We start from the raw sequence: 25,396 nt of genomic DNA, 5'->3' as shown, positions 1-25,396 counted from the left end.
AGTGAAGCCTGGAGTCAGGACACAGAGGAACCCAGTTCCACAGGTGCACCTGCTAGGAACCTCACGCGCCTGGGTAGCACCTGCTACCGGTTTCCAGGGACAGCTCGACCCCTGGCATATAATAAGACTTGCCTCCTAATCCTTTCTGGAATGATAGGCCTTTTATGGAGCTCCAGCAGGAGCAGTCCCACTGCAAACTCTCCCAGCAAAGGCAGCCCCTGTGTCACTTCGCGAGAGGTCATGCCTTCCAAACTCTGGATCATTCTCTCAACAAGCCACGGAACCACCCGAGACGGAGACAGTGCGCTGTGCCATGGCCCAAGGAGCTAATCCCCCTTTCTTGCCGACTCTACCAATTACGACTTGGGCGATGCACTTCAGGAAAGCCTCGGCTTTATGAATTCGCTTCTTGAAGGACATTAAACATATCCACTTTTCAATTTCAAAAGAAAACTGTATCCGTGTGGCAAAGCCCGGGGGCCTCTATTTCCAGCCACATTGGAAACACAAACTCTCCAGCACAAACCAAACAGGGAAGCCGGGCAAGTTATTGAAAACAAACACTCACTAAATGGAAATATATTAAGTAAGGCTTTACTGTAAATTCCAACGGAGCAACTTGCTAAACTCAATAGCGCCAGTGATGCACCAAGTCAAGGAATAAAATACAGTCCAGGGGGCTGACCTGATCTTCAGTTCTTTCAGACTGTTTTCTTAATGGAAAGGCTGAACATTTTCCTGATTTTCCCAGCTTGGAATGAAAAAAAAAAAAAAAAAAAAAAAAAGAAAGGGAGGAAAAGAAGGCAGACACCTTCAATTTCAAACCAACACAGATTATCAGGGGCCGCATTGAATAAGCCTCTAAAGAGATGCTGAAGAACCACGACATCCTGTATCTCTGCTAAAAGCCCCGCATTTGCCTCTGCAGCCACCCATCTCTGCCCCAAATTCTTTCACGCCCAAGTGCCTGGCCAGAGGCTAAGTGCCGGCAGGAAGAGCGAACAAACAGCCCACTTTGTCCCCAGCAGCTGTCAAGGCTGAGTGAATCCCTGCATTTTGGCTTCGCATTTTCCAAGGGCCTGAAAGCTGTCTGGATGCAGGGTGAGGAGAAAGAGGTGAGGATGAGGCGGGGTGGGAAAGTGCGGTATTTCTGTCTGAGTTTTAAAAAAAGGAATCCTCTTAAAATAGAGGTTCACTGCCAGGGCATTTTATTCAAAGAACAAAGGTTTCCCCCCCCCCCCTTTTTTTTTTATACAAAATAAGACATATGGAACACACGTGGAAAACCACAAACATGTTTCTTTCAAAAATGAATGTGCTGAGACCATGACACTTGACTCCATCTTCAGGTCACGCCTCTACCGTTTTATGTATGGGGAGATATTACGGCAAAGCTGGCGCCGTGATGAATGAGAAATGATGGAGTGAAGAAGTATTTTCTTGGCTTTGTGTGCGGATCCTTCACCGGCAGCCACGCCCTCGTTCTCGCCGAGCTCCCGGGCGTGAGCATGTGAGCCATGTGAGCGGCAGGCGCCCGGAGCAGCTGCAGCCGGGGGAGCGAACCAGCAAGACAGGCCCGCCCTTCTGGACTGTTTCTCGCCACGCGCTGCAAAACGGCACCGCAGGGAACGCGACCACAGTCCAGCCATTATTTCTGTGCCCTGAAAAGGATCCCCTCCCTGACCAAACCCAGGTTCCCCTGAATCTCTTCCTAACTAAGCCCTGACCTGCGGGCTTCCCTGCTGCCCTCTGCATCGTCCAGATGCAGGAGTCTTGCTCAGCCGGCTTAGCCAGAACCCGTACCTTCAACATCTGATCACCTGGACATCTGATCCGGTTCCTCCCCACCCCCACCCCCGCCACCACCCAGGTCACGTCCCATCACCCCAGCCCACTTTTGGCAAGAGGCATGTTGGTCCGTTGACCCAGAATCTCCCTTTACCTCTGATGTTGTCTTTTCATGATTTTTCCATCCACGGAGCCCACCCTGCTCCTTGGGAAAGGTTCCTGTTTTTCTTCCTGTGATCAGCGTGGCTGGAGCCCCATTTCTCTTCACCACTGCAAAGTCCCTCTGCGGGGGTCCCGCCACCCATCAGGATCACCCTGAACAAAACCTGCCTTTCCCATCCTTACCAGGTGTCATGATTTTTTATAACACCCCAAACACTTATTTTACTGACACGGGTGCTGGAAATTCTATATTAAAATAACGGGGGTCGGGGGGGAGTATTTCCCCAAGCAATTATATTACTGGAGAATCTCATGCCTTTTCTCCCATTCACACCTTAAAGGGTAAAGAAGGTACAAGGGAGGTGAAAAATATAACTGGAGATTTTTTTAAAAAAAACCCCAAACAAAACACAGTGGAGCCAGGCGAGCCTGGGTTTGAATTTGGTCCTCTCTGGCTTATGAGCCACGTGGCCCGGCATGAACGGCTGAGTCCGTATCCAGGTCAGCGCCCTCACCTTCAAAACAAGGACCACGTGACCAGCGTCCTGTGAATCCTGAGAGGATGAGAGGATGCAGGCCAAGGGCAGCCCCGACTAAAGGCCTGACAGACACCACGTGCTTTTACCATGAGCTTCGTTTCCCTTGATCACAGTTTCTGTAAAACACGCCTACAAGTCTGAGAATACAGCTGGGGCTTTTGAAGCTGTTTCAAAGCATCGTGCCTGCGATTTTATTGTGACAAGGTTAAGGGCATTGACTTATACCCCTTTGTAAAAGACGTGTTTTGGAGTTCCTGTCGTGGCTCCGTGGTTAACGAATCTGACTAGGAACCATGAGGTTGAGGGTTCGATCCCTGGCCTCGCTCAGTGGGTTAAGGATCCGGTATTGCTGTGGCTCTGGTGTAGGCTGGTGGCTACAGCTCCGATTAGACCCCTAGCCTGGGACCCTCCATATGCTGCAGGAAGCGGCCCTAGAGAAAGGCAAAAAAACAAAAAGATAAATAAAAGACGTAGTGTTTTTACTCGGTCCCGAGAGACTCCTCTTCCCGCCATGCCCCTCCCCGTGGGGTTGTACCCTGCCCCCGGGGTTGGCTTCCCAGGTACCCACTCCTGTGGGTGGGGCTGGTTGGCACCTGGTCCGAATACCTGGGTACCCAGCACCACTTCCTTTCACCAACCACAGGAAATCCTCCTGCTCTCGGGAGGCCCTCTGCCTCCTCCCACCCACAAAAGTCCTTTAATGGAGACTCAGGCTTGGAGGGGGTGCCAGCAGGAAGGGCTGCCAAGGGCTAGAGCTGGGGGTGGGGGGAGGGGACAAGGAAAAAAGACCTGGAGACTGTCCTGCACCCAAGGGCCAGGGCTTCTCCCTCCTGCAAACCCTTGCCTCTCCCATTGGCTGCAAGCTTTCCCCTGCCCTGTCCCAGCAATGGATTCATCACGTCTTTCTTGGGAAACTTGATGTTCAGAGCACAAGAGCACAGTAAGTGGTGGGTCTCAGGGCACAGGAGCTGTGTGGGTCTAGGGCAGCGTCTCTTGGTTTATACCTTGAGAGTCTCATCACGTCCTTATTTTTGCAGCCGACACCTTATAAGCACCAGAGCTATCCCCTTGATCTGATCTCCTGTCTGTCATTACAGAAGGAAACTTTTTCTTTGGTAAACAATGCCACAAGCCTCACATTCGTTTGCTAACATCGGGTGATTACATTTTGACAAGCAGCAGCCCATCTTTTGACAGGGAAACAACATAAGGTTTCCTCCTCGCCTCTCTTCGCCTCCCCTGCCCGGCGCCCTCCCCGACCAGTCTCACAGCCTGGGTGGTACGTTCCCACGTGCTCGGGTACCACTGTCATCTCACCTGTTACCATGTGATCTGATCACGTTCCATCCTCAAGGTTAGGAATGAATATCAACCTTTACAGTTGCATCAATCTGCTTTTAGGACTTTCTAAACTTACTTTCCTGGTACGCCATCAAACACATGGACCACACGGACCCTTCCCTCGGACCGAATGAGAGATACTTAGGGGGAAAGTGAGATCAAAGCCTTCAGGTCCACCGAACTCCAGTTCTGCTTCATTCACTATTTTTCCCTCAGATCTTAATAAAATTGGGTCTTGTTTTCTGAGGATCTGAATGCTTACCGACCCGCCATCATTAAGAGGTCAGCAAAGAGCTAATTAGAAACAGTAAACACCAGTAGTTGCTTAATTGCCAGCACTGTACTTAATGCTCATTTAAGTATGTTGATACCCCTCGTCTTGGGAAGGGCCAACACTATCTAGTTTAGTCTCTTTCTTCCAGTGTACACAGATTTAAGGGGCGTCTGTATGCAAAATCCCCTTCCATTTAACACCAATCAAGGAGGATCTAATTTTCACTTTAATAGAAATTTCTCTTTTCTTAATCTATACAACAGTGACACCCTGGGTTCCATTCAACAGCCTTCCTGCGCTGTGGCTGTGATCGTGGAACTTCTACAGCTAAGAAGAAACACATGCCCACGTATGGTTAGGTACACAGTGGTGGGTGGTCCCTGGCCGGTCTCTCCCCAAGAAACCTGTTATCACCAGTGCATAATTTACCTAAAAATTATATGAAATGATAAAATACGACTATGAAAAGAAAGCCCACTTTTATGCGACAATGAAGACAAAACTTTGGAAAGACTAGAAGAATGACTCACTTTAAAAATTGCTGTCGGAGTTCCCAATGTGGCAAAGTGGGTTAAGAACCTGACTGCAGCGGCACGGGTCGCCACAGAGGTGCAGGTTTGACCCCAGGCCTGGCACAGTGGGTTAAAGGACCTGGCGTTGCTGCAGCTGTGGCCTAAGGTCACAGACGCAGCTGGCTGGAGACCTCCCTATGCCGTGGGTGTGGCCATAAGAATTAAAAACAAACAAACAAAAACTGCTGTCAAATCAGATGGGCATGAGAAAGGCCTAGAAATCCAGGAGAGGGCAACTGGCTGTGCAGCTGGTCTTCCGATGTTCGGGTTTAAAGGCATGAAAACTTGCTGATTGGAGATGTTTTATGCCAGAAAGACAATGTGAAGTGCTAATGAGTAGACGCCTCTTAAATTAACAAGGTAAAAAAAAGTGGCCAAAAAAGGGACCTTTTAAAGCAAATGTACATTTATATTTTAACAAGTTAAAGTGTGTAAGGTATGTGTATATTATCTTTTTTTAAATGATTTACCACGTTGCCAAATGTTTTGATTAACAACCAGTGATGTTTAAGATCGTACGGGATGAAATGCTTCTGCGGGATGGAAAATAGAGAATTCTTTTTGTAGCAAAGTATAGTTGATTTATGATATTGTGTTTCAAGTGGACAGCAAAGTGATTCCATTAATCACTTTTCTATGCTATTTTTTCTATTCCTTTCTGTCATAGGTTATTACAACATATTGAATATAGTTCCCTGCACGGTTCAGTAACTCCTTGTCTATGGACTTTTATAGTGTTTATCTGTTAATAATATACTCCTAATTTATCCCCCCCCAAGAATTTTTTTAAAGTCAAAAGCACATAAGATTCTGTAATAACCTATATGGGAAAAGAAACTGAAAAAGAATGCATGTATGTGTGTGTGTGTAACTGATTCACTTTGCTGTACACCTGACACTAACACAACTTTGTAAATTAACTATACACCAATTAAAAAATAAAATAAAAATAACATCGAACACAGTTTTTCAAAGCACATTCGAATCTCTGCTACGCAAAAGATGTTTCTAGATTAACCTTCTGTATTAAAAGGGAAACTCATTATGTTCCAACTGAGCTCAGCGCTTGATTCTCAACATCGAGGCAGCCGAGATAGGAAGCCCTTCATCACAGCCGCCCTCTGCCAGCGTTAGCATTTCCAGCTGGACCAGAGAGATGAGACCCTTCTATATGAAGACACTCAGTAAGATGCATCTAGGCCATTAGCTTTCCGGGCTCTGTGCACCCTGACCTGCTGCTCGCCGGCAGCAGGGACATGCATCTTGTGTCACTGAGGAACTAGGAAGGTGAAGTCAGCAGTAGGAAATGGCCCATAACGCTTAGCGTGTGATTTCGAAAATCCCTTCACACATCCTGCACCAGAGCAGCTGAAAACGCAATGGCTTCACAGGGACTCAAGAGCCACTGCGATGATGCAGGAAGAACGTGGTTCTCAAAATCCCCGCTACGCCAAGATTCCCTGGGACGATCGAGCAGCTGAAAGCAGAGTGGTGCGTGCTATGCGTCTAAACAAAACACAGAAAGGATGGCAAGCCGCCAGCCCGAGGTGCGCCTCTGATGCTGGGAGCCGAAATGTCCCTGGTGCCTGAGAGCATCCTGGACCCCCGCTTCTTCAGCTGTCAGGATGGGGCGCCGTGAGGAAAACACGAGGAAGGGAAACAAAGAAACAAAACCATAGTCTCCAGGGAGTTTCTAAAGTGAAGGAGCGGGGGAGGGACATCAGGACACACGTTTATGGACCACGATGCCCAAGCAACCTAGAACGCACGGCCAAGGGGATGGGAAGCCGCGAGCAGGTCAAGGCGGTGACGGAGCTAACAGATATTTAACGCGACCCCCATCCCCCAAAGAGAATACCCTAAGCCGAGTCAGACAGAGAAGACCAGCAGGCGTGCCTGCCACGGGTCCAACCTCAGGAAGCCCTTGGGTGCAGGGGAGCTGCGGAACGGAGGGGGCCCTGTCCCTACTTACACTGCCCACGTCCTGGGCCAGCCTCTCCAGGGGCCACACAGCCACGAGCCAAGGGTGCGGAGAAGGCTGGAAGAGGGCTATTTTGAGAGACTAGAGGGCTTTTGATGGCTAATAGGGTTTGCTGAAGCTTAAAAGACAAGATCCATCCCGAAATGTTCACAGAAGGATGATTCTACATGAGTTATTTAAAGCAGTGTATGCGTGTTAGACTCATCTGCTTGTGAGGCCTCTCCTGGGCTTTACGTAAGAGGGCGGCGGGAGCCACGAGGACCTTGCATGTCTGTACCCACGCGTGGGCACGAGTGGTAAAGAGGGTCGGGGCGGGGGGACAGATTCAAGTGGACGTTATACAGATAAAGGCATATCATAATCAGTGGCTATTCCCTAAGCCCCTTCTTGTTAATGATCTTGCTTCAGGCTTCAGTGAGAAAAGAGAAAGAGACCACTCTGAAATGTTCTCAGCATCCAACACGCACATCCACACCTGCGGTGACATCTGGACCCACTGTCTGCTCTCCTACTGCAATGGATCCGCAGTGCTCGTTCCGATCAAAGACCAGCCCTCCCCTCCATCCCTTCGACGCTGGACCTCCCAGCTTCCGTGACCTCCTGCGCAAGCCCACCACCCTCATCTGTTTCTCTCTGCACGGAAGATTCCTGTATCAACTACAAATACTCTACCAGAGCCCGCTGGCATCACAGCTCGCCCCAGACCCCAGGGCATCACCAAGTCCGGGCAGAGGGGCACGGTCAGTGTGTCCACACTCCCCATGACCCCTGCAGGCTCCTGGCCCCCTCGACGATGACAAGGATATTGCTGGGGGCGAGAGCAGCCGGGAGTCCGTGACCTTCCACGTCGTCTCATCAGATCTCAACCTCGACTTCTCTCCACTGACTTTGCCTCTTGGATGACATGTCCTCCACTGCTGCCGCCTCCTAGATATGAGCATGTGCCCTGGGACTCTAGCCTGGTCTGCTTCTTCTCTCCAGCCACGTTCCCTCCCCACGTGGCCTGGACCGCATCGCCTAAATGCCGGTGACACCCTACGGCTTCTCCCAACCTCCCCTTTCTTTTGAACTCTGGGCTGAATTTCAGTGGCTAGTTGAACCCCTCTCTCTGGCTGTCTCCTGGGCATCTCACAGTTAACCAGGCTGCGTTTTCCATGCGGTTTCACCTAAGGGGGGGGAAATTGATCCTCGGGGAGGTTGTAAAACATTAGACATCATACTGGCCCATGCCCCTCAAAACACACCCTGCCCCACAAAATTTTCTTCCGTAGCTCTTAATGTCTCTTCTTAATTAAATTTAAATCTAATTTAATCCTTCTCCTTAGGAGGGTGATAATGAAAACAAGGTTGAGAAACACGGAACCAGGCCGAAGCAGAGCCTGAGAATAGCCCCACCCTCCAAACCCGATCTCCCATCTCATTGAAGTTTCCACCAATCCCTGTGTCTCAAGCCAGAAATCTAAACTTCTCCTTGACTCTCCACTTCTCCTCCCTCCCTGCACACAGATTGTAAGAGGCCCATCCAATCCCGCCTCCAAAGCCCCAAATGCCCCCTCCCTCTTGCCCCAGGACCCTCTGAGCCCAGGTCACAGCCATCTCCTGCCGAGATTACCCTGAAGCCTCCTAATTGGCCCTGCGGTTGGCACAGTTTCCTCTTGCTCTCAGCAAAGCAGCCCAAACAGTCTCGTAAACACAAAAGTCAGGGATGCTATTTCTCCGACTTAAAGGGCCCAGCAACTTTCTCAAAACAAAGCTCTGAGAGACCAGGGAGATGAGCCCCCTTCCGGACCCTCCCAGCCTGCCCCCGCACCCACCCGAGAGCCTCGGTACCTCCTGCTCTCTGAGTGAGACGCTCTTCCATGGGATTCTCAAGAAGGTCCCACGATCGCTGTCACTCCCCTGGAGCCCGTCCCTGAACTCCAGGTCAGTGTGAGCCCCCCAGCCTTGCCCATCTCAGCCTCCCGTTTGAGTTCTCGGAACGATCCTCCTCAAGTCTATTTTCCAACATGCCGACTCCATTCTTTAAAAAAAACAGTTTGGAGTTCCCATTGTGGCTCGATGGTTAACAAATCCAACTAGGAACCATGAGGTTGCAGGTTCAATCCCTGGCCTCGCTCAGTGGGTTAAGGATCCAGCGTTGCTGTGAGCTGTGGTATAGGTCACAGACGCGGCTCTGATCCTGCGTTGCTGTGGCTGTGGTGTAGGCCAGCGGCTACAGCTCCGATTGGACCCCTAGTCTGGGAACCTTCATATGCCACAGGTGCAGCTCTAGAAAAGGCAAAAAAAAAAAAAAAAAAAATCAAAAAAATTCAGTAAACTTAAATCTTAGAATAGCCTTAGATTTACAGAGAAGCTGCACGGAGAGTTCTGGCATCTACTCTTCACTCCTGGGATGTTAACACCTTACATCCCTGTGGTACCATTGTCTCTGAGTGAGACGCTCGTCCATCGGATTCTCAAGAAGGTCCCAAGATCTCGTGTTTCTGCTACAGGCCAGTTTTTTGCTTTACAGTATCTTCTGGAAGGCTCACTGTGAGCCGTTATTACCTTCCCTTGAGGACTCATGGAACCAGCACTGCGACGTCACAGTTGATTAAAGCTCAGGTTATGGAGACTTCCCTGTGTCCTCCTCGCGTGGTCCTTCCACTGTCCTAGGATCTCAGCCGGGTTGCCGCGTGGTTTACAGTCTTCTTGTCTCTCGGGGACCCTCTTGGCTGTGACCGTTCCCCAGACGTTTCTGGATTCTAGATGACCTTGACCGTTCCAAGGAGCACCTGTCAGGTGTTGTGTAGAATGTGCCTCAACTGGAGATTGTCTGAGGTTTTCCACAGGGGAAGGCTTCAGTGTATTAATACGCTTGTCCGTTTGTCCCCTGTCTGTCTTTCCCCAAAGCCCTGGATCCCAAAGGCCCCTGAACACTGACAACTGAAATAGCACAGCTCTTAAGGGCTGCGTCAACTCTGCCCAGAGCCAGAACAGCACCCATCCCACAAAAAAAAAAAAAAACAAAAAAACCTATCAAGACATATGCAATGCCACGTGGGCAAGAACAGACACACACCACGATTACGCCCCACGGAATCTTCCCACACTTTATCGCATCGTGCGCAATCATACATCTGTGCCTGAGGATTTCATGCTGGGTTGAATGTTCACATGTGGTTAAGCGAAAACTCCATCTTTTGCCTATTGGCAACATCTTTCTCCTTATCTCGGTGGGAGCACTGACCTTTTTAGAAAAGTCTTCATTCTTAGAGGCACCAAATTCTTTGCTATTTCCAGGGTTTGTTTTGGTTTGTTTTTCTTATATTAAAAGATCTCGTGTTTCTGCTACAGGCCAGTTATTTGCTTTACAGTATCTTCTGGAAGGCTCACTGTGAGCCGTTATTACCTTCCCTTGAGGACTGAGGAAGCTGAAACTCGAGGAAAGCATGGAGTCATCCAGACCGTCTGACTTCAGTGTGAAGGAACCCGGGTTTGAACCCGGAGTCTGAGCCTCGCGCTGGTCCCACCACATCTTCTGTGACCATCCACTGCCTCCTGGCACAGCCGCGTGGCTGAGAGGAGCTACCACATTGATGGGAAGTGACGTCCCTTGGGGCCTTGGGTGGAGGAGAGGGAGCAAAGCTGAAAGGAAACCACGTGGGAAGCCGGCGAAGGGATGGAGGCAGGAGAGCTGGACGCTCAGCAAGTGTCAGGACATGAAGAACGCGCAGGACGACAGGGTGGAAACGGGCTGAGACGCGCAAGCCAGGGCTAGAAAGAAGCTACACAGGCGAGGAGCAGGTGACCCAAGGCCTCTCATTCATGGCATGAAACATAAAAACACTCCATGTCATTCACAGAAGGTGTCAATTCTGTAGACACAGACTCCGCTACATCCTAAAATCTGGGGACGGGCAATGCTGAAAACGCTACGATTTTCACCTCTTTGGTGAGGATTTCCAAAAGCCCCTTCATCTCCACGTCCATCCAAGAGCAATACTTTAAGCCCCAAAATGTGTGGGCAGCTCTGTGCTAGGGGCCGGGCTGACCCTCTGCAAAGGGGGAGAAGACGTGTTTGTGAAGAGCTCAACTTTGAGGCTGAGATGGGTGTTTCGGGAAGATGAACTTGGAAATGCAAAGGGAGTTACTGCAAAGAAATAAAGACCCGAATCAGGTGAAGTCAAGTAATGATGCAGAACAGGAGCTGTCCGTCCGCAAGAGACACAGTCATGTGCGCATCCCCACCATCGGAGGCACGAAAGACGGTCTCAGGGTCCCGACGAGGTGGCAGCAAACCCCCCCGAAGCACCCCAACATAGCCAAGAGTGGAAATCAGTGAACGAAGGAAGACACCCTTCTTGAGCAGCAGAATCACAAAGGAACGAACAGAGAGACAAGGAAGCATGTCCCTGGAGTGCCCGGGCGACAGGACAGTGCCAGTCCTCCCCGTGATCACAGGGTGCCCGGGGATGCTGGGTGCCATCTGTCCTTGCTTGCTAAACGTCACCGCAGCCTCGGGCAGTCCCCAGCCCTGGGAGTATGTGATCCGGAATCGCCCGAAATCCCACCAAATAAAATAGTCCCCTTGAGTCGAAGCTCAAGAATTGTCACGCGTCTCAGGACAACTGCTACCAAATCTGCCTCTAACTTGGTCATTTGGGGTCTTGCACAGTCAGTCCCGAATGTAGCTGACCGGAAACTGATACGAGGCTACAAGATCCATCTTTTACTCCCTGAGAACCAGCCCCTGCCCCGTGCCGAGCCCTGGAGGCCTGGCTGGGGGCACTCCCTCCGAGGGGAGGCAGTGAGTGGACTTCAGCACGTCGATGTGCAAGACCCCAGCTCCTCCACTGCAGGGGCACTTCCGCGGCTCAGGGGACCTGGCCACTTTCCTCCAGGAAAGGGCTTTGGCTCCCTCGCCCCGCAGATCTACAACGTGTGGGCAGGAGCCAGCCCCGAGGGTGATGCCCTTTTCAAAACTGCGCAGATCGAGCAGGAAGATGAGGGGTTTGGCCGGTGACAAGCCCTCGGCCTGCAGCACACAGAGCAAGCTCCTTTTCAGGGGCGTGGGCTCAGCCCCTGGTGACTCCCGTTATCTGGGGGCGGGGGGGAAGAGAACTCAGGTTTGAGGGCACAAACATTGCCAGACAAAGAGGGGTTCTGGCAGTCAGAGGCGATGGGCTTCGTCCCACAGGAAGACCACGGGCGGACATGCAAGCAAAGGGGTGCGGAGAAAGCTTCCTGCGATCTCGCTGGGGGCGGGGGGCTGGGCCTCACAGACCAGAGAGAGTCAGGGTCAAAGGGAGGGTGATCCCTCCTGAGGTCAGGGAGGGGGACCTGCACCGCGCTCAACATGCAGGGTCACCCAGCCCCGCGGAGGGGGTGGGGCTCTCTCAGGGCAGGAGCAGCAGGAATCAAAAACCTTCGCCTGCAGCAGTCCCTGCTGGGGTTTCTCTCCATCCGCGAAGCAGGGCCGCTGGCACTGCAGAGAGCGCCAAGCAGACGGTTCGTGTGCCACCCCACCCTAGGCCAGCTCAACCGACAAAGGAGAGAGAGGGCCCAGAGCCACCTTAGCTGCTGGAGCTCCAGGCTCCCCAAGCCCCACCCCCGCATCTCGCTAACTGAATAATGACCATCCAATAATGCTCATCCGGAGGCTGGCAGGGACACTCCCGCCAGCATCGGTGGAGGGCGACTCCTGGCTGGCTCTGGCACACACTGTCCTGAATCCTCCCAGATGGCCGTTAATCCACAGGTGGCAGGGGGATGCCAAACCCTGGCCCCACGGCATCCATCTCATGGGGTGCATCTGAACCGCAGTCTGTCAAACTCTAAAGCCAGGGAGCTTCTCCATCTACAAAGGGGGCTCCCTGATGGAGGCACCCTTGGCGACCTTGACCGTATTACAGAATCAAAACTCGCTTTTCGGCCCCGACGTTCACCCAGAGAGCACGAGTACCCTACGACGGCCTGTGCCAGCTCTTCGGATCTGACACTGAGGACACGCTCTAGATGCAAAACAAAACGAAAGCAACGCCAGCCTCCCCTCTAAGTATGGCAAGAAGAAACTTGCTTAGAAATTAGCATCAGACGGGAGTTCTGTTGTGGCTCAGGAGTAACTAACACGACTAGGAAGGATATGAGGACTCGGGTTCAATCCTTGGCCTCACTCAGTGGGTTAAGGATCTGGCGTTTCGGAGAGCTGTGGTGTAGGTCACAGACACGGCTTGGATCTGGCATTGCTGTGGCTGTGGCGTAGGCTGGCAGCTGCAGCTGCGATTCAACCCTACCTGGAAACTTCCATATGCCACAGGTGCAGCCCTATAAAGACAAAAACAAGAAAAAAAATTAGCATCGGGGAAAGGTGGAAAAAACAGATTGGCCCCCAAGCATGACGGCACTCGCCCTTCTGTCCCTCACCTGTCTGGGCACAGAGACAGAGATACTTAGCCAGGGTCCCCAGGGGTTCCTTCCAGCCCCGTCTTCCTCCAGCAATCCCAGCACAGCACGTTTACTTTCAGGGACCACGCTGTGTATAGGGTTTCTTTAAACTGAAAAAGCACCCAAATCTACCTTATAGGTAGAAGATCAGAGTTCCTGTGGTGGTACAGTGGAAACAAATCCGACCAGGAACCATGAAGTTGCAGGTTCGATTCCTGGCCTTGCTCAGTGGGTTAAGGCTCTGGCCTTGCGGTGAGCTGTGGTGTAGGTGGCAGATGTGACTCGGAACTGGCGTTGCTATGGCTGTGGCGTAGACCAGCAGCGATAGCTCCGATTGGACTCCTAGCCTGGGAACCTCCATACGCTGAGGTGCAGCCCTAAAAAGACAAAAGACCAAAAAAAAAAAAAAAAAAAAAACCACAATCAATAACAAGCGGGGTATTTACCATATTTCTTGGTATGAAAAACTCACTTCATAATGCACCAGATATTGGGGAGCTCAGTTCCAGGAGAGAACACCTACCTACCTGACGAGCACTGCTCGGAAAGGCCACGCCCCCGTAAATGACATGCAAACTGTGTTTACTTCCAAAGGCATCTCATAAAAGAGAAGCACGCCATTCACTCTAAATCAAGCTTCAATCGCAGGTTTCATAAGAAGAATAAAGAGATGGATCCAACATTCAGCTTGCTTCTCATATTCCACTTCCAAACCATCTGCAGGTTAATAGCTAATTAAAAACACCTTGCCCACAATACACTGAAGGATCAGTGGGAATGAGACAGGCATTGACTCAAGTCAAGCAACGACATTCGGCTTGAAGAGTCAAATCAGATTCCTGACCCCTCAATCCCAGAGACAGCGGGGAAAGCAGCGAGGAGACCCGTGCCAGTGTGGCGGTGAGGGGACATCCAGGGAAGGGCTGAAGCTGCCCCCATCGACACCTCCAGCACTGCGGAGCCCTCCGAAGCCAGGACAAAGGAGGACTCACGACAGCGTGTACAGGACAAAGATGTGGAGAGGTCCCCGAAGCAGAGCCACACTTCAAGGTATGGATGCTTTGGCCTCCATCGAAGGAGCCCAGCCCTACAAACACCCCCACCCCAACCCTTTCAACAGGTACATCCCATCCCACCCCATCACAGGTGGGGAATTCAATCTGATACCTTCCGATTTTCTAGCTCTTGCATGAAATCTCATTGTTTCCCCCTAAACACAATGAATCGGGAAAGAGACAGGCTGTTGAGTAGAATCTCAGAAAAGGAGAGACAGAGGGGGGGCTCCCCTAACCTCGCCGGAACCTCTGCATCGAAAGCAGCCCCCTGGCAGGGATGCAACGGCAACAATTCAGAAAAAAAAAAAAAAAATGAGGAAAAGATCACTCTGCATAGGAAACATGAATCTAAAACTGAGTAAAGTGACAAATGCTAAAAAGTTACCCCACAGGTCAGACGCTCAAGCGTCCCGGGGATGGTTAACATTTATACTCACAAATATTACCATTTCGTGCCTTCCATCCCTTCCTGAGATCCTCTGAACCCAAGACATGGAGTCAACGGACACTGGGTCTTGAGCAGGGAGAAGGGCTTGCAGTAGCTCTGATACAACCATGGGGGAGAGTTTGGGTTACCCGGCTTTTGTTTGGAATCATTAGAATCCACTGAACTGAAAAGAGCAAGCTGTCAGAGTTCATTCTTGTCCTAAATCAACCAAACTGTGGAATAACACAAAATATTTCACTTTACAATATAATTTGTATTTTCAATTTACTTGCAGCTCTGGGAATTTGACAGGTACAGTATTAAGGAGAAGCCCTCCTCTGAAGTCTCGTCGGAAAGGTTAAGCAAAAACAGCAAGCTCCAGCAGACAGCTGCCTCCCTGCAGCTTACAGACCTGCAGGCAGAGGCTGGTCAGATGTACAGACACGGGCCTCGCTCATACATTGCTGTGGTAGATTTAGAACTTTCAAATAAGGAAATTCGCTGTATCTACATGTGGAATAATTCCTTTGTGGAACCCCACCCCCCAAAAAAAACCAAGGGTAACTGCATTTTATTCCTGGAAGAGAACTGCTACAAGAATATGTCATGTGTTTCATCAGTTAATTTTGTAAGAACATTTCATATTGATATTTCTTCCTTCTGCTGGGCAGTTGCTCAGCCACTGTTTGTTCAGCACCCACTAAGAGCTGGACAGCGACACTGGACACTAAGCATCCCTGAGATGAGTTTCTTCTGTAATGGCATTCAAGGGTCATGCTTAATTGTACAGAATTCCATGAAAACATACCAAGTGACACTTAAAAGCATCTCATATGAGCAAAAATGTATAGAAGCCGCCACAATCCTAACGTTCCAATTCTATGGAGAAATTATTTTAACAGTGTTACCATTTCTCTCTAAACCTGCAAATGTACTACACAGATGATTTTTTTTTTGTGTTTAAGTATTCCACTGCCAAGCTGAAGATGGAGACAAAATATTGCTCAACTTTCCTTCTGATCTTGTGTCTAGAAAAGAATAGGAGCTTGAGAAATAAAGCTGTAATTCCATGTTCAGTCTTCAAGATGATTTCATGTCAAAAACTGCATTTCGGGGAGCTTCCGTGTAGAATAAACATTAAGCCTACGCTATCTGGATGGTCACCATGCCTGTTACGAGACATTCACCAGCAGGAAGTCCACTCAGTCTCCTTCTGCAAGAGTCTTCAAAGATTTTTTTTTTAAAGAAATATTTCCAAATAAAATTTTTTAATGTTAAGCAAAAAAAACCACTGTTGAGAGGGGGGACAAAAGAGTGACCAAGGTTCAAGGGTGCAGGGATCAAGAAGATGCGGTAAATATATACGATAGAATATTACTCAGCCATAAGAAAGAAGGAAACTGCTGCCTGTGACAAGATGAATGGACCTTGACAGCATTATGCTAAGTAAAATAAGTCAGAGGGGGGGAAAAAACACACTGTATCATCTCACTTCTATCAGAATCTAAAAAAAGCTAAAAATGAACACCCCGCCTCCCAGAAGAGACACTTGCTAATATTTTCAGCAAGTGTCATATGTGCCAGGCACTAGTAGGGGCATCCTAGGATTGAAATTCCTATCAGTGTGACTCCAACACCTCCCTACTCTCATCATCACATGAACGTGAGCCGTGCCTGCAGGGATCCGCTATGAGCTGGAGCGCCTGGCTGGGCATCTTGGGGAAAACTGCCTCCAATTTTCAGGTACAACCTTAAACAGGAAAGCTCAGCCCTGGCATATTAAAGGGCAGTTGATTGCTATTAATTATGGTAGGGGCTCCCAACGTTTCTTTGCAGGGAAACGTTGCTCAGAAATGGGAAATAAAGAGAAGAGGGTCATTGAAATGGTCCATGTATTTCTATTGATTACTTAACATTCCCGAGACTCAGTTTTTTCTTCCATAAAATGGGGATATAATTGACATTTGGGGAGGGGGCTAATAATTCTTTGCAGTGGGGGCTCCCACATACACGAAAGGATGTTTAGCAGTATCACTGGATTTACAGGTGACACCAGGAGTCCCATTGTGATAATGAAATTGCCTCTGGACATTGTCAAATGTCCTCTAGGGGGCAAAATCGCCCCGGCTTGAGAACCAGGGAACTGATGGCTAAGAGGATGTTGGCAACTCGGCCAGCATCAATTACCATGGGCGTCCTCCACCCACAGTTCAAGACGCATCATAAAAGCACAACACCAGAGGGTCTGCACTGCACAGGCTTTCCTCCAAGTCCTCTAAGGGAGGTAAAAATTGAGGATGGAAAAACGTGGAACATGATCTTACTAAAATGTACTTCCTCCACTTTGTTTTGCACTGCGAGCAGTTTCATGCATCAGAGAGAGCACTCGGCTTCATTTCCTCTGAAGTGAAGCACGTCCTCCAGCATTAAGTGCCAGCAGGATGGGCTCGTCAACACCAGCCAGGAGCTCACAGCAAGGGATGCGCCATTGAGGAGACTTCTTCAGCAGATTTTGCCCTTTCCAAACGTTCCTCTAAAGCAAGCTTCCCTAAATAAGAGTCCTGGCTAAGAGTGCTTCATCACTGCCATTCCTTGGAGAGTACTTTGATTTTTCATCTCCGAATTAAATAAAGAAGCAATCTGAATAAAGCCCGACTGGATAAATATCTATGCTATGTGCAATAAAATGGTTATCAACAACCAGGGAAAATCTGAAAGTGTGAGTTTTCATCTTAAGCCACAGCTTAATTTTTTTTTAGTCTTTGTCTTTTTAGGGCTGCACCTGCGGCATATGGAATTTCCCAAGCTAGCGGTCCAATCGGAGCTGTAGCCACCAGCCTACACCACAGCCACAGCACTGCAGGATCTGAGCCGCATCTGCAACCTACACCACAGCTCATGGCAATGCCGGATCCTTAACCCACTGAGCGAGGACAGGGATTGAACCTGTGACCTCATGGATACTAGTCAGGTTCATTAAGTGCTGAGCCATGACGGGAACTCCGCCAAGCTTAATTATTAAAGAAAGAAGCAAAGCATGCAATACCATGGAATAACTGTATGTATGTTAAGATCTAGTTCTTAAAGTTTTTCTTTTTATATATAATGATTTTTATTTTTTTCCATTATAGCTGGTTTACAGCGTTCTGTCAATGTTCTACTGTACAGCATGGTGACCCAGTTACACGCACGTGTATACATTCTTTTTTCTCACATTATCCTGCTCCATCATAAGTGACTAGACATAGTTCCCAGTGCTATACAGCAGGATCTCATTGCTTATCCATTCCAAAGGATCTGTTAACCCCAAATTCCGTGTCCATCCCACTCCCTCCCCCGCCCCCTTGGCAACCCCAAGTCTGTTCTCCATGTTGGATGGACAATATTAAAATGATTTATGCAAATGCTATAAGGGATAAACAGAACTCGAATAGCAAGGTTCTGGCTATTTCCTCGTGGGCTCTTCTTCCTGCCATGGAATCCAGAGGACCATTCCAAGGTCCAAATGAATAGCTGTCTTAGAATTCTGGTGCTTTATGATGGGGCCACCTCTGCCCCAGGAGAAGATCTTATGTGTTTCTCCCTGGGACTGGCCAGAAAAGTGTCACCTGCAGTGCAGGCGGGCCCAACTCAGGAAGTGGGCCTGGGTCCCAGTGCCCACAAACGAGGGTCTGAGCTGCAAAACATCTCAGCTTAGGCCAATTTCCTGGGAGAGGATGAAGGTTCAAAGAGTGATATTATGAAATGTATGAGCTAAGTAAAATGCGAGCATGCTGAGCTCTGGGGAAATTTTCATTCCAGAATGTTTTCATTATACCGACTTTGAATTCCTGTTTCTTCACTCAAAAACATTTCTTTTCCTTTTGGTCCTTAGCTGGTGGTATTGTGACAGCGTTTATGTCAGCTACTGTATACTGTTTCAAAGAAAAATATGATACTAAGGTGTGCTTAAAATCTTCAAGCCATTGGAGAGGCAAAACCTCAAAAAGAAACCAGTAATTAAAAAAATTAATTAAAAACGACATCAACTGCAACCCCACGCTTGAAAAAAAAAACTGAAAAAAGACATTGAGAAGAAATAATCCAAGAGTCTCTTGAGCCCCAAATGCTTTTTCTATAAGAGCTTTTAACCTGCACAAAGATTTCCTCTGCTCTTTCACGCTCTTTCTCGGGAGGAGCGTTTCCTGGAAAGGAGGTTGAGCTGGAAGATGACACCTGGTCTTTCCAGATTCAACCATCCTCTGCTGTGGCTGGTGCCACCTCGGCCTTTGAGGCAGGTCCTCAGAAAACAGGAGCCCCCACCTTCCTGCTCCCTGAAGGCAAATGGTCCATTTTCCCTGGCCCAAGCCTGAGACACAGAGCTGGCAAGGATTCAAATTCTTCCACAGCAGCGAAACCAAATGGAGCTATACCTGCAAGAAGCCTCCGCTGCAGATCTCCCTTCTGACAGCTCTACGTCTCATCCCTAAGAAGCCTGGTGGATCCATACCTGTGCCGGAAGGCCCTTTCCTGTCCTGATTCTACGCCAGATTAATTTGGGCAGAAACATCCGTAAGCTTGCTGTCCTGGGTGCTGAGACATCTGATGGATACTACTTAGTGGGAAAGTGAGACATATTTAAAAGGAGGAAAAACTGCCACGTTACCAAAATGCACATGAAAAACTGACCTGAGGAAAGAAGCCGTGTAAATACCGGTTGTAGGCACTAGGGTGGTGGGAACATAAGGCAGTGTGAACGGACTGGGGAAAACACTTCCTGGTCCAAAGATGCCTGCATCACAGGTGAGAGAAGGAGGAGGAGAAACGAGCATCCCTGCGGTTAAAAGGCAAGAGCACAGACTGCGCTCCCGCCATCCTACACGGTCCTGTCTCCACGTGGCCCTGATCAAAAGAAACAAGTCACACCCAGACACATGAACTCAACAAGGTGAACTTACAAATTCCAAGGTGGGAAGAAAGTTCAGGGATTGAAAGTATGAATTTAAGATTAAAACTTGCCTTTAGATAAAGTCCACCCAGATAATGGTTGTTTTTTTTGGTTTGTTTGTTTTTGCTTTTTAGGGCCACACCCGCGGCATAGGGAGGGTCCCAGGTCAGGGGTCCAATCAGAGCTACAGCTGCCAGCCTACACCACAGCCATAGCAGCTCGGGATCCGAGCCGCATCTGCGACCCACACCACAGCTCATGACAATGCCGGATCCTCAACCCACAGAGCGAGGCCAGGGATCGAACCTGCAATCTCATGCTTCCTAGTCGGATTCATTTTCACTGCACCACCACAGGAACTCCCAGACAAGAGCTGTTGATGGGTGATCTCCAATATTCGGTCAACAACTAGATAAGTCTAAACAGGACAGGTCAGCCACATCCACTAATCAATAAGCTAGTCTTTCAGACAAGTCCAGTGATGACACCCTCTCCTGTGGCCAGTACGCTGCCCAGTAACATCTTAGGAATCTCAAAATTGAAACAGTCATACCTTCCATTTTCTGTGGGCACAATGTGGAGTTCCCAAAGATTCCTTACTTGTGACATTCTCTTGTTCAATATGTCACACATAAGGCTCTCTGCCATCAATTGCTCGTCTCCCTGGACAAACGGCAAAGGATCCTCTATCAGCCACCGAGAAGTTCACAGTCCAGTATATTTTTCTTTGTGCTCAGTCTCCCAGGAAACTTCAAGACTTCCGGCGTCTCAAAAGCTTTGCGTTTTCTCTATGGTTTACACGGTCTATTTTATATGCACAGCCTACGAATCCTTACTTGTAAAGCCTACCAAGTTCTATGCGAATGTGGATAGGGTATGAAACCACAAATTATAAACAGAACCTCATTTAGGCCCCAGCTTAACGTGGACAAAGGCAAGAAGCGAGAGACACAAAATTTACACCACCAGAGAAGTGGGGTAAACACTTGAAAACAGTCAATAAGCAGAGTTGCAAACTATGACGGTTTTATGTATTTTTCATGCTAAGAGAAGAGGACCTAAGCAACAGGCCAGTGAGAAGAGGACTCGGGGGAGGTGAATTCGTAAAAGCTCCCCTGCAAGTCTGAATGCAGACACATGTAGGAAAGGTTTTATTCCATGTTCCGCCATCCATGTGAATAAGGTCTAGTTCGAAAAATCTGAAAATTATACTCAATCCTGCCCCTATTCTCACCCTACTGAAGACGGCAGAAATGCCTTTCACAAGCAAACTAAAGCAGGTGATCACAGATGCTTCCTTGAAGGTGAAAAAGGAATTCGGTCAAACCCACAGACGCCTTTCCTACCAGGTCACTTCGAGTCCGGGTTATTCGATGTGCAAATATGCTTTCGGGATGAATTCAAGCCCTGAGACCGGAAGAAAGACACATGAAGGCCACAAAGTGGCCACATTTGTGCTCACAACCAGAAGAACCCCACGAGAGCCACAGCAGAATCCCTCCACATCAGACTACCAGCACTGAGAAGCTTTAGGCTTCCAATACAACCTGAGACTTTTTTTTTTTTTTTTTGGCCCCACCTGTGGCCTATGGAAATTCCCGGGCCAGGGAGGGAATCCGAGCCACAACTGTGACCTCTGCCACAGCAACGCTGGATCCTTTAACCCACTGTGAAGGGTTGGGGAATCGAACCTGCACCTCGGTAGAGACTCAAAAGATGCCGCAGTCGGATTCTTAACCCACGGTGCCGCAGTGGGAACTCCCAATCTGACATCTTCAATGGAAACTTAGCATTCGCTTCCCTCTGGGCTGATTAAACAGCACTTCTGGATGCTGGCACACAAGCACACTTGTACTCTATCTGAACTGTGAGTACCTTAAATGTCATCTTGCCATCTGGCACCGGCACGTCCCAGAGCAGAGCGGGCCTGTCAGGCCATCGCCAATCACTGTCTTGAACACAGCAACCAAGTGACTACCGTCCTTTGGGGAGTCATTACACCCTATAAATTTCATTCTCGAGGTACACGTTGTTGCCCCCAAACTAATGGGCGCTATCTTTAATTACATTTTATAAGCCCCACATACTGAAGAATGGTCCATTTGCAGAGACCAAGCTGAACAAGCCCACGAATATTTAAGAGACCGTAGAGGCAGATTCTGTCAATTTCTGAGCCGTAGGTGGTAAAACTGCCTGTCCAGCTGTGCCATTAAAACTTAAATACAGACTCCAGAAGCTTCTGAGAATCACTGTTCTTCCTGGGGAGACAAGGAAGCCCTGATGCATGCAGGAGGAGGAGGAGCAGGAGCAGGAGCAGGGAAGCCTCTGATGCATGCCCGGAGGAGGAGGAGCAGGGAAATCGGGCAACATATGCGATACCAGCCTCCTCAGTTAGGGGAATAAAGAGGGCAAACAGAAAGAATGCCATGGAAACAACGTTACATGGAATCTAGGTCATTTCCATAGGAAGTTATGTTAGGAAGATATTAGTGAGATTCTGTCCTCGAAATTCAGGGCAGGACCCCTTGGAGCTCAGCAGTAAACGGTACCCTCTTGAACAGCATATACTTTTAATGGCACCAAAAAGCTAAGCAGGAACATCTTGACTTCTGTGCTGAAGATTGACTGAGGTAAGTAGTAAGTTTGCAGAAAAGCTGTGTTTTAAAGACACCAGGATTTAAAACAAAATACTCAAGGTAGCTGGGTAGCTTTGGGGCTGGGCTTGGAGGCGGATGGCCTGCGGTTAGTAACTGGCCCTAGCACTTCCCAGCTGTGTGTCTTTGGGCACGTTAAAAAACGTTTAGGCCTCGACTTTCCCATCTGTAAAGTGGGCATAAACAACAGCTGCCTCAAAGTGCTGCCGGGTGATGAGGACACAAGGGCTCGCAGTCTCTCTGTAGACGTGCTCGGCACGTGCAGAGCTCGTGCTTCCCTCTGGGATGCAGACACATCACTCGGGAGGCGAGTGTGAAATGGTAAGGAAACGCTTGACTCGGAAACTGGCATCTTAAGCAAGGATGTGAAAGAAAACAAAGGGTCACCAAGCAGATGACTTAAGGTGGCTTCAAGTTTTACCTCGTAGGCGGCACGGAGGCACTATCTTCCTCAACCACCCAAGTGATTCAGCTTCTAAAGGCCGATATCATTTATGGGAAGGATGGGGCAGCACTGTGATGTGATTCGATGTCAGAATGAAAACTGCAACGATCACAGCTCCAGCTCGGATCAGACTCTAACCTGCCTCCTCCATGACCCCCTCTTCTGCTATTTCTGGGACGTGCAATCTTGTGCCTGCAGAATGTGTCAGCTGCGGGGCACACACACAAGCACAGACATGCACAGAGGTCCATACACACGTGCAAACATGCCCACCACACACACACTGATCATCCTTTGAAAGCTCTGATGGAAGAAACACTGTTGGCTGGAAGCCTTGGCCTCAGAGGACCAGAATTCCTGATGAGACAGTTCCCTACAACAGTCTCTGGACAACATAAAATAAACTGCAGAGGTTGTACATTCAGAGCGTTCCCCTTCTCGAGGTGTCTTTTAGGGCTGCAGCCTGTGTGGCCACTACATGAGTGACGAGGATGGACTTCCGGCTCCACAGCCTAATTCCATCATCACCTACACGAGACTTATCCTGAGAGCATATCCAGCATCTTGCTTGTCCAGACGACACAACACACCAGGGCTTCTCCATGGCAGAACTACCTTTCCTTAAGAGCAAACACCGCTTCTCCCCGTGGCCCAGATGCAAAGGCTTGGGTTGGCAATGCCATCGCACACCTGCGCCTCCGCCCCATGCCTGGTCAGGTGCCCTGCTGGGGTGCACGGGAGAAGAGATGCAAGGACGAGGCCGGCTCCGGTGTGTGGGGAATGCACAATTCCAGAGCGCACTGGAAGGCCCCCAGGGTCTCCAGAGAAGGGAACTGAGCACAGCACTCCAGTTGAGTCACAGACCACGTGGCTCTTGCCCAAGTGCAGGTCTGGGGTGATGCTCGGATACCTCGGTGTTGGTGGGAGGAGCAGATGACGCAGGGTAGGAAGAGGAAATGAAGCCACCGTAACAGTACTCTACAAACAGACTCTCTCCACGGCTACATAATCAGCATACAGACAGTGAAAGCGTGGCGGAACCTTCCAGAACAGGACGATGGTTTACCTGGGGACAACCCCTGGGAGTGGGGTCACCGAGTCATACAACTTTGGAGAACAGATGGCATCTGACCTTGGCCTTGGAACACACAGCCTGGCTGCCAGGACAAGGTCACTCTGCAGGGGAGATGCGGTGAAGGTCAGGTCCCCATGCGCGGTCTCGGCCCCTACCCGCCTCCTCCCTGTCTTCCCCCGGTGGCCGCTGCCTGGCGCTACAGCCTCCTTCACTTCTGCTCAGCGGTGTAACAGGGTCTGTGGTTTCCTTACTGACTACTGCCGTGACAAGATTTTCTGCCTGTTCAGCTAAATGCAGAGGCCCCCGGCTCATTTTACTGCCAGACAGCAAGGACCGCTCTTCCATGTGCAGCCAGAGCAAAGAGAAGCCGGGTCTTTGAGTAGATCCAGGACAGAGGGTTTTGTTGTTTTGTTATGTGAGAAACAGGTAATTAAAGACGTGAGCACTGCAGCTCTTGAGACTAATGCTAAAGCGTCGCTCAAAAAGTTAACCCAAATAGGGAAAAAGGAAGCCACTCCTAGTGCTTGCAGGGCCTCCCTTTCTAGGTGAGGAGTCAGGTGCCAAGAGACAGCCACTGGAAACACAAGAAACAGAGGCCAGAACCCCTGTTCTGAGCCCCGGCCACGCGGTTTACATCCACAGCCTTGAGAGGCCGCTCTGGGCATCACCTCTTGGAATCCTCAGAGCTTGTGTGATGCAGGGAAGGTTTCAGCCACAGCAACATAGGACGTCAAATGGACAACATGCACTTAGGCTCAGCCCTTGGAGAGGTCAGCTCAAAACCCTGCACCTTCTGAGAGACAGGGCCGATGTCATCTCTGCCGTCCCAGAAAGTAGCATCACTCAGAAAAGGCAACGGGAAAGGCCCGTGCTGCCGTGCAGCTGGTCACAGGATAGCTACAATCACTAAACAGAGGCAACGCCCTCAAGGAAAATGCAAATGAAAACACAGTGGGGAGTTCCCTGGTGGCCTAGAGGTTAAGGACCTGGCTTGGGTCACCTCTGCGGTAGGGGTTTGATCCCGGGCCTGGAAATTTCTGCATGCTGAAGGCATGGGCAATAATAAGAATAATAATAAAATAAGTAAAACCACAATGAGACACACTACATGAATAACATAAGGGCTAAAATAAAAAATGGTGACAAGAGCAAATGCTGGCAATGATGCAAAGAAACGGGATCACTAGCTACATAAGAGCGACCCCCTTTCTCTTGGCGGTTTGGCAGTTTACTATAAAACTAAACATGTAAGTTATAGTTTGCAATTTATTATAAAACTGAACATGTAAGTCCCATGTGATCCAGTATTTGCCTCCCTGGGCATTTGTGCCAGAGAAATGAAGACCTAGGTTCACACAAAAACCTGTACAGTAGTGTTCACAGCAGATACATCTGCAACAGCCCAAACTGGAAACAGCCCAACAGCCCAGATGTCCTTCAACAATTAAAATGCTTAAACCATCGGTGAGACATCCGATGGAATATTACTCAGTGATGAAAAGGAACAAACCACTGATACAGCAACTTAAATGTATCTCCAAGGAATTAGGCAAAGTGGGAAAAAAAAAAAAAAAGCCAGTCAACCCCAAAGATTTCCTCCTGTATTATTCCACTCATGTAACATTTTTGAAATAACAGAATTTGAGAAAAGGAGAACAAATGAGCAGTTGCTGGGACTGGGGAGGGGGAGGGGTGTCACAGACGGGGAAGCAGAGGGACCCTTGCCGTGA

At 49.3% G+C, this 25,396-nt stretch overlaps 1 protein-coding gene across 12 annotated transcripts in view; it reads right to left on the bottom strand.

The window, feature by feature from the left end:
- The window catches only part of DOCK1 (dedicator of cytokinesis 1), a 539,709-nt gene that overhangs the window by 167,298 nt on the left and 347,015 nt on the right, over positions 1-25,396 (bottom strand). The gene's annotated exons all lie outside the window — the stretch shown is intronic.

The sequence above is a fragment of the Sus scrofa genome, chromosome 14 (assembly GCF_054392235.1).
Source record: "Sus scrofa isolate SSC_HxYL_T2T_F1_AM1 chromosome 14, Sscrofa_HxYL_maternal_Yorkshire_Landrace_v2.0, whole genome shotgun sequence".
In the NCBI taxonomy this organism is placed as follows: Eukaryota; Metazoa; Chordata; class Mammalia; order Artiodactyla; family Suidae; genus Sus; species Sus scrofa.
This window is presented reverse-complemented; position numbering and strand designations above follow the sequence as displayed.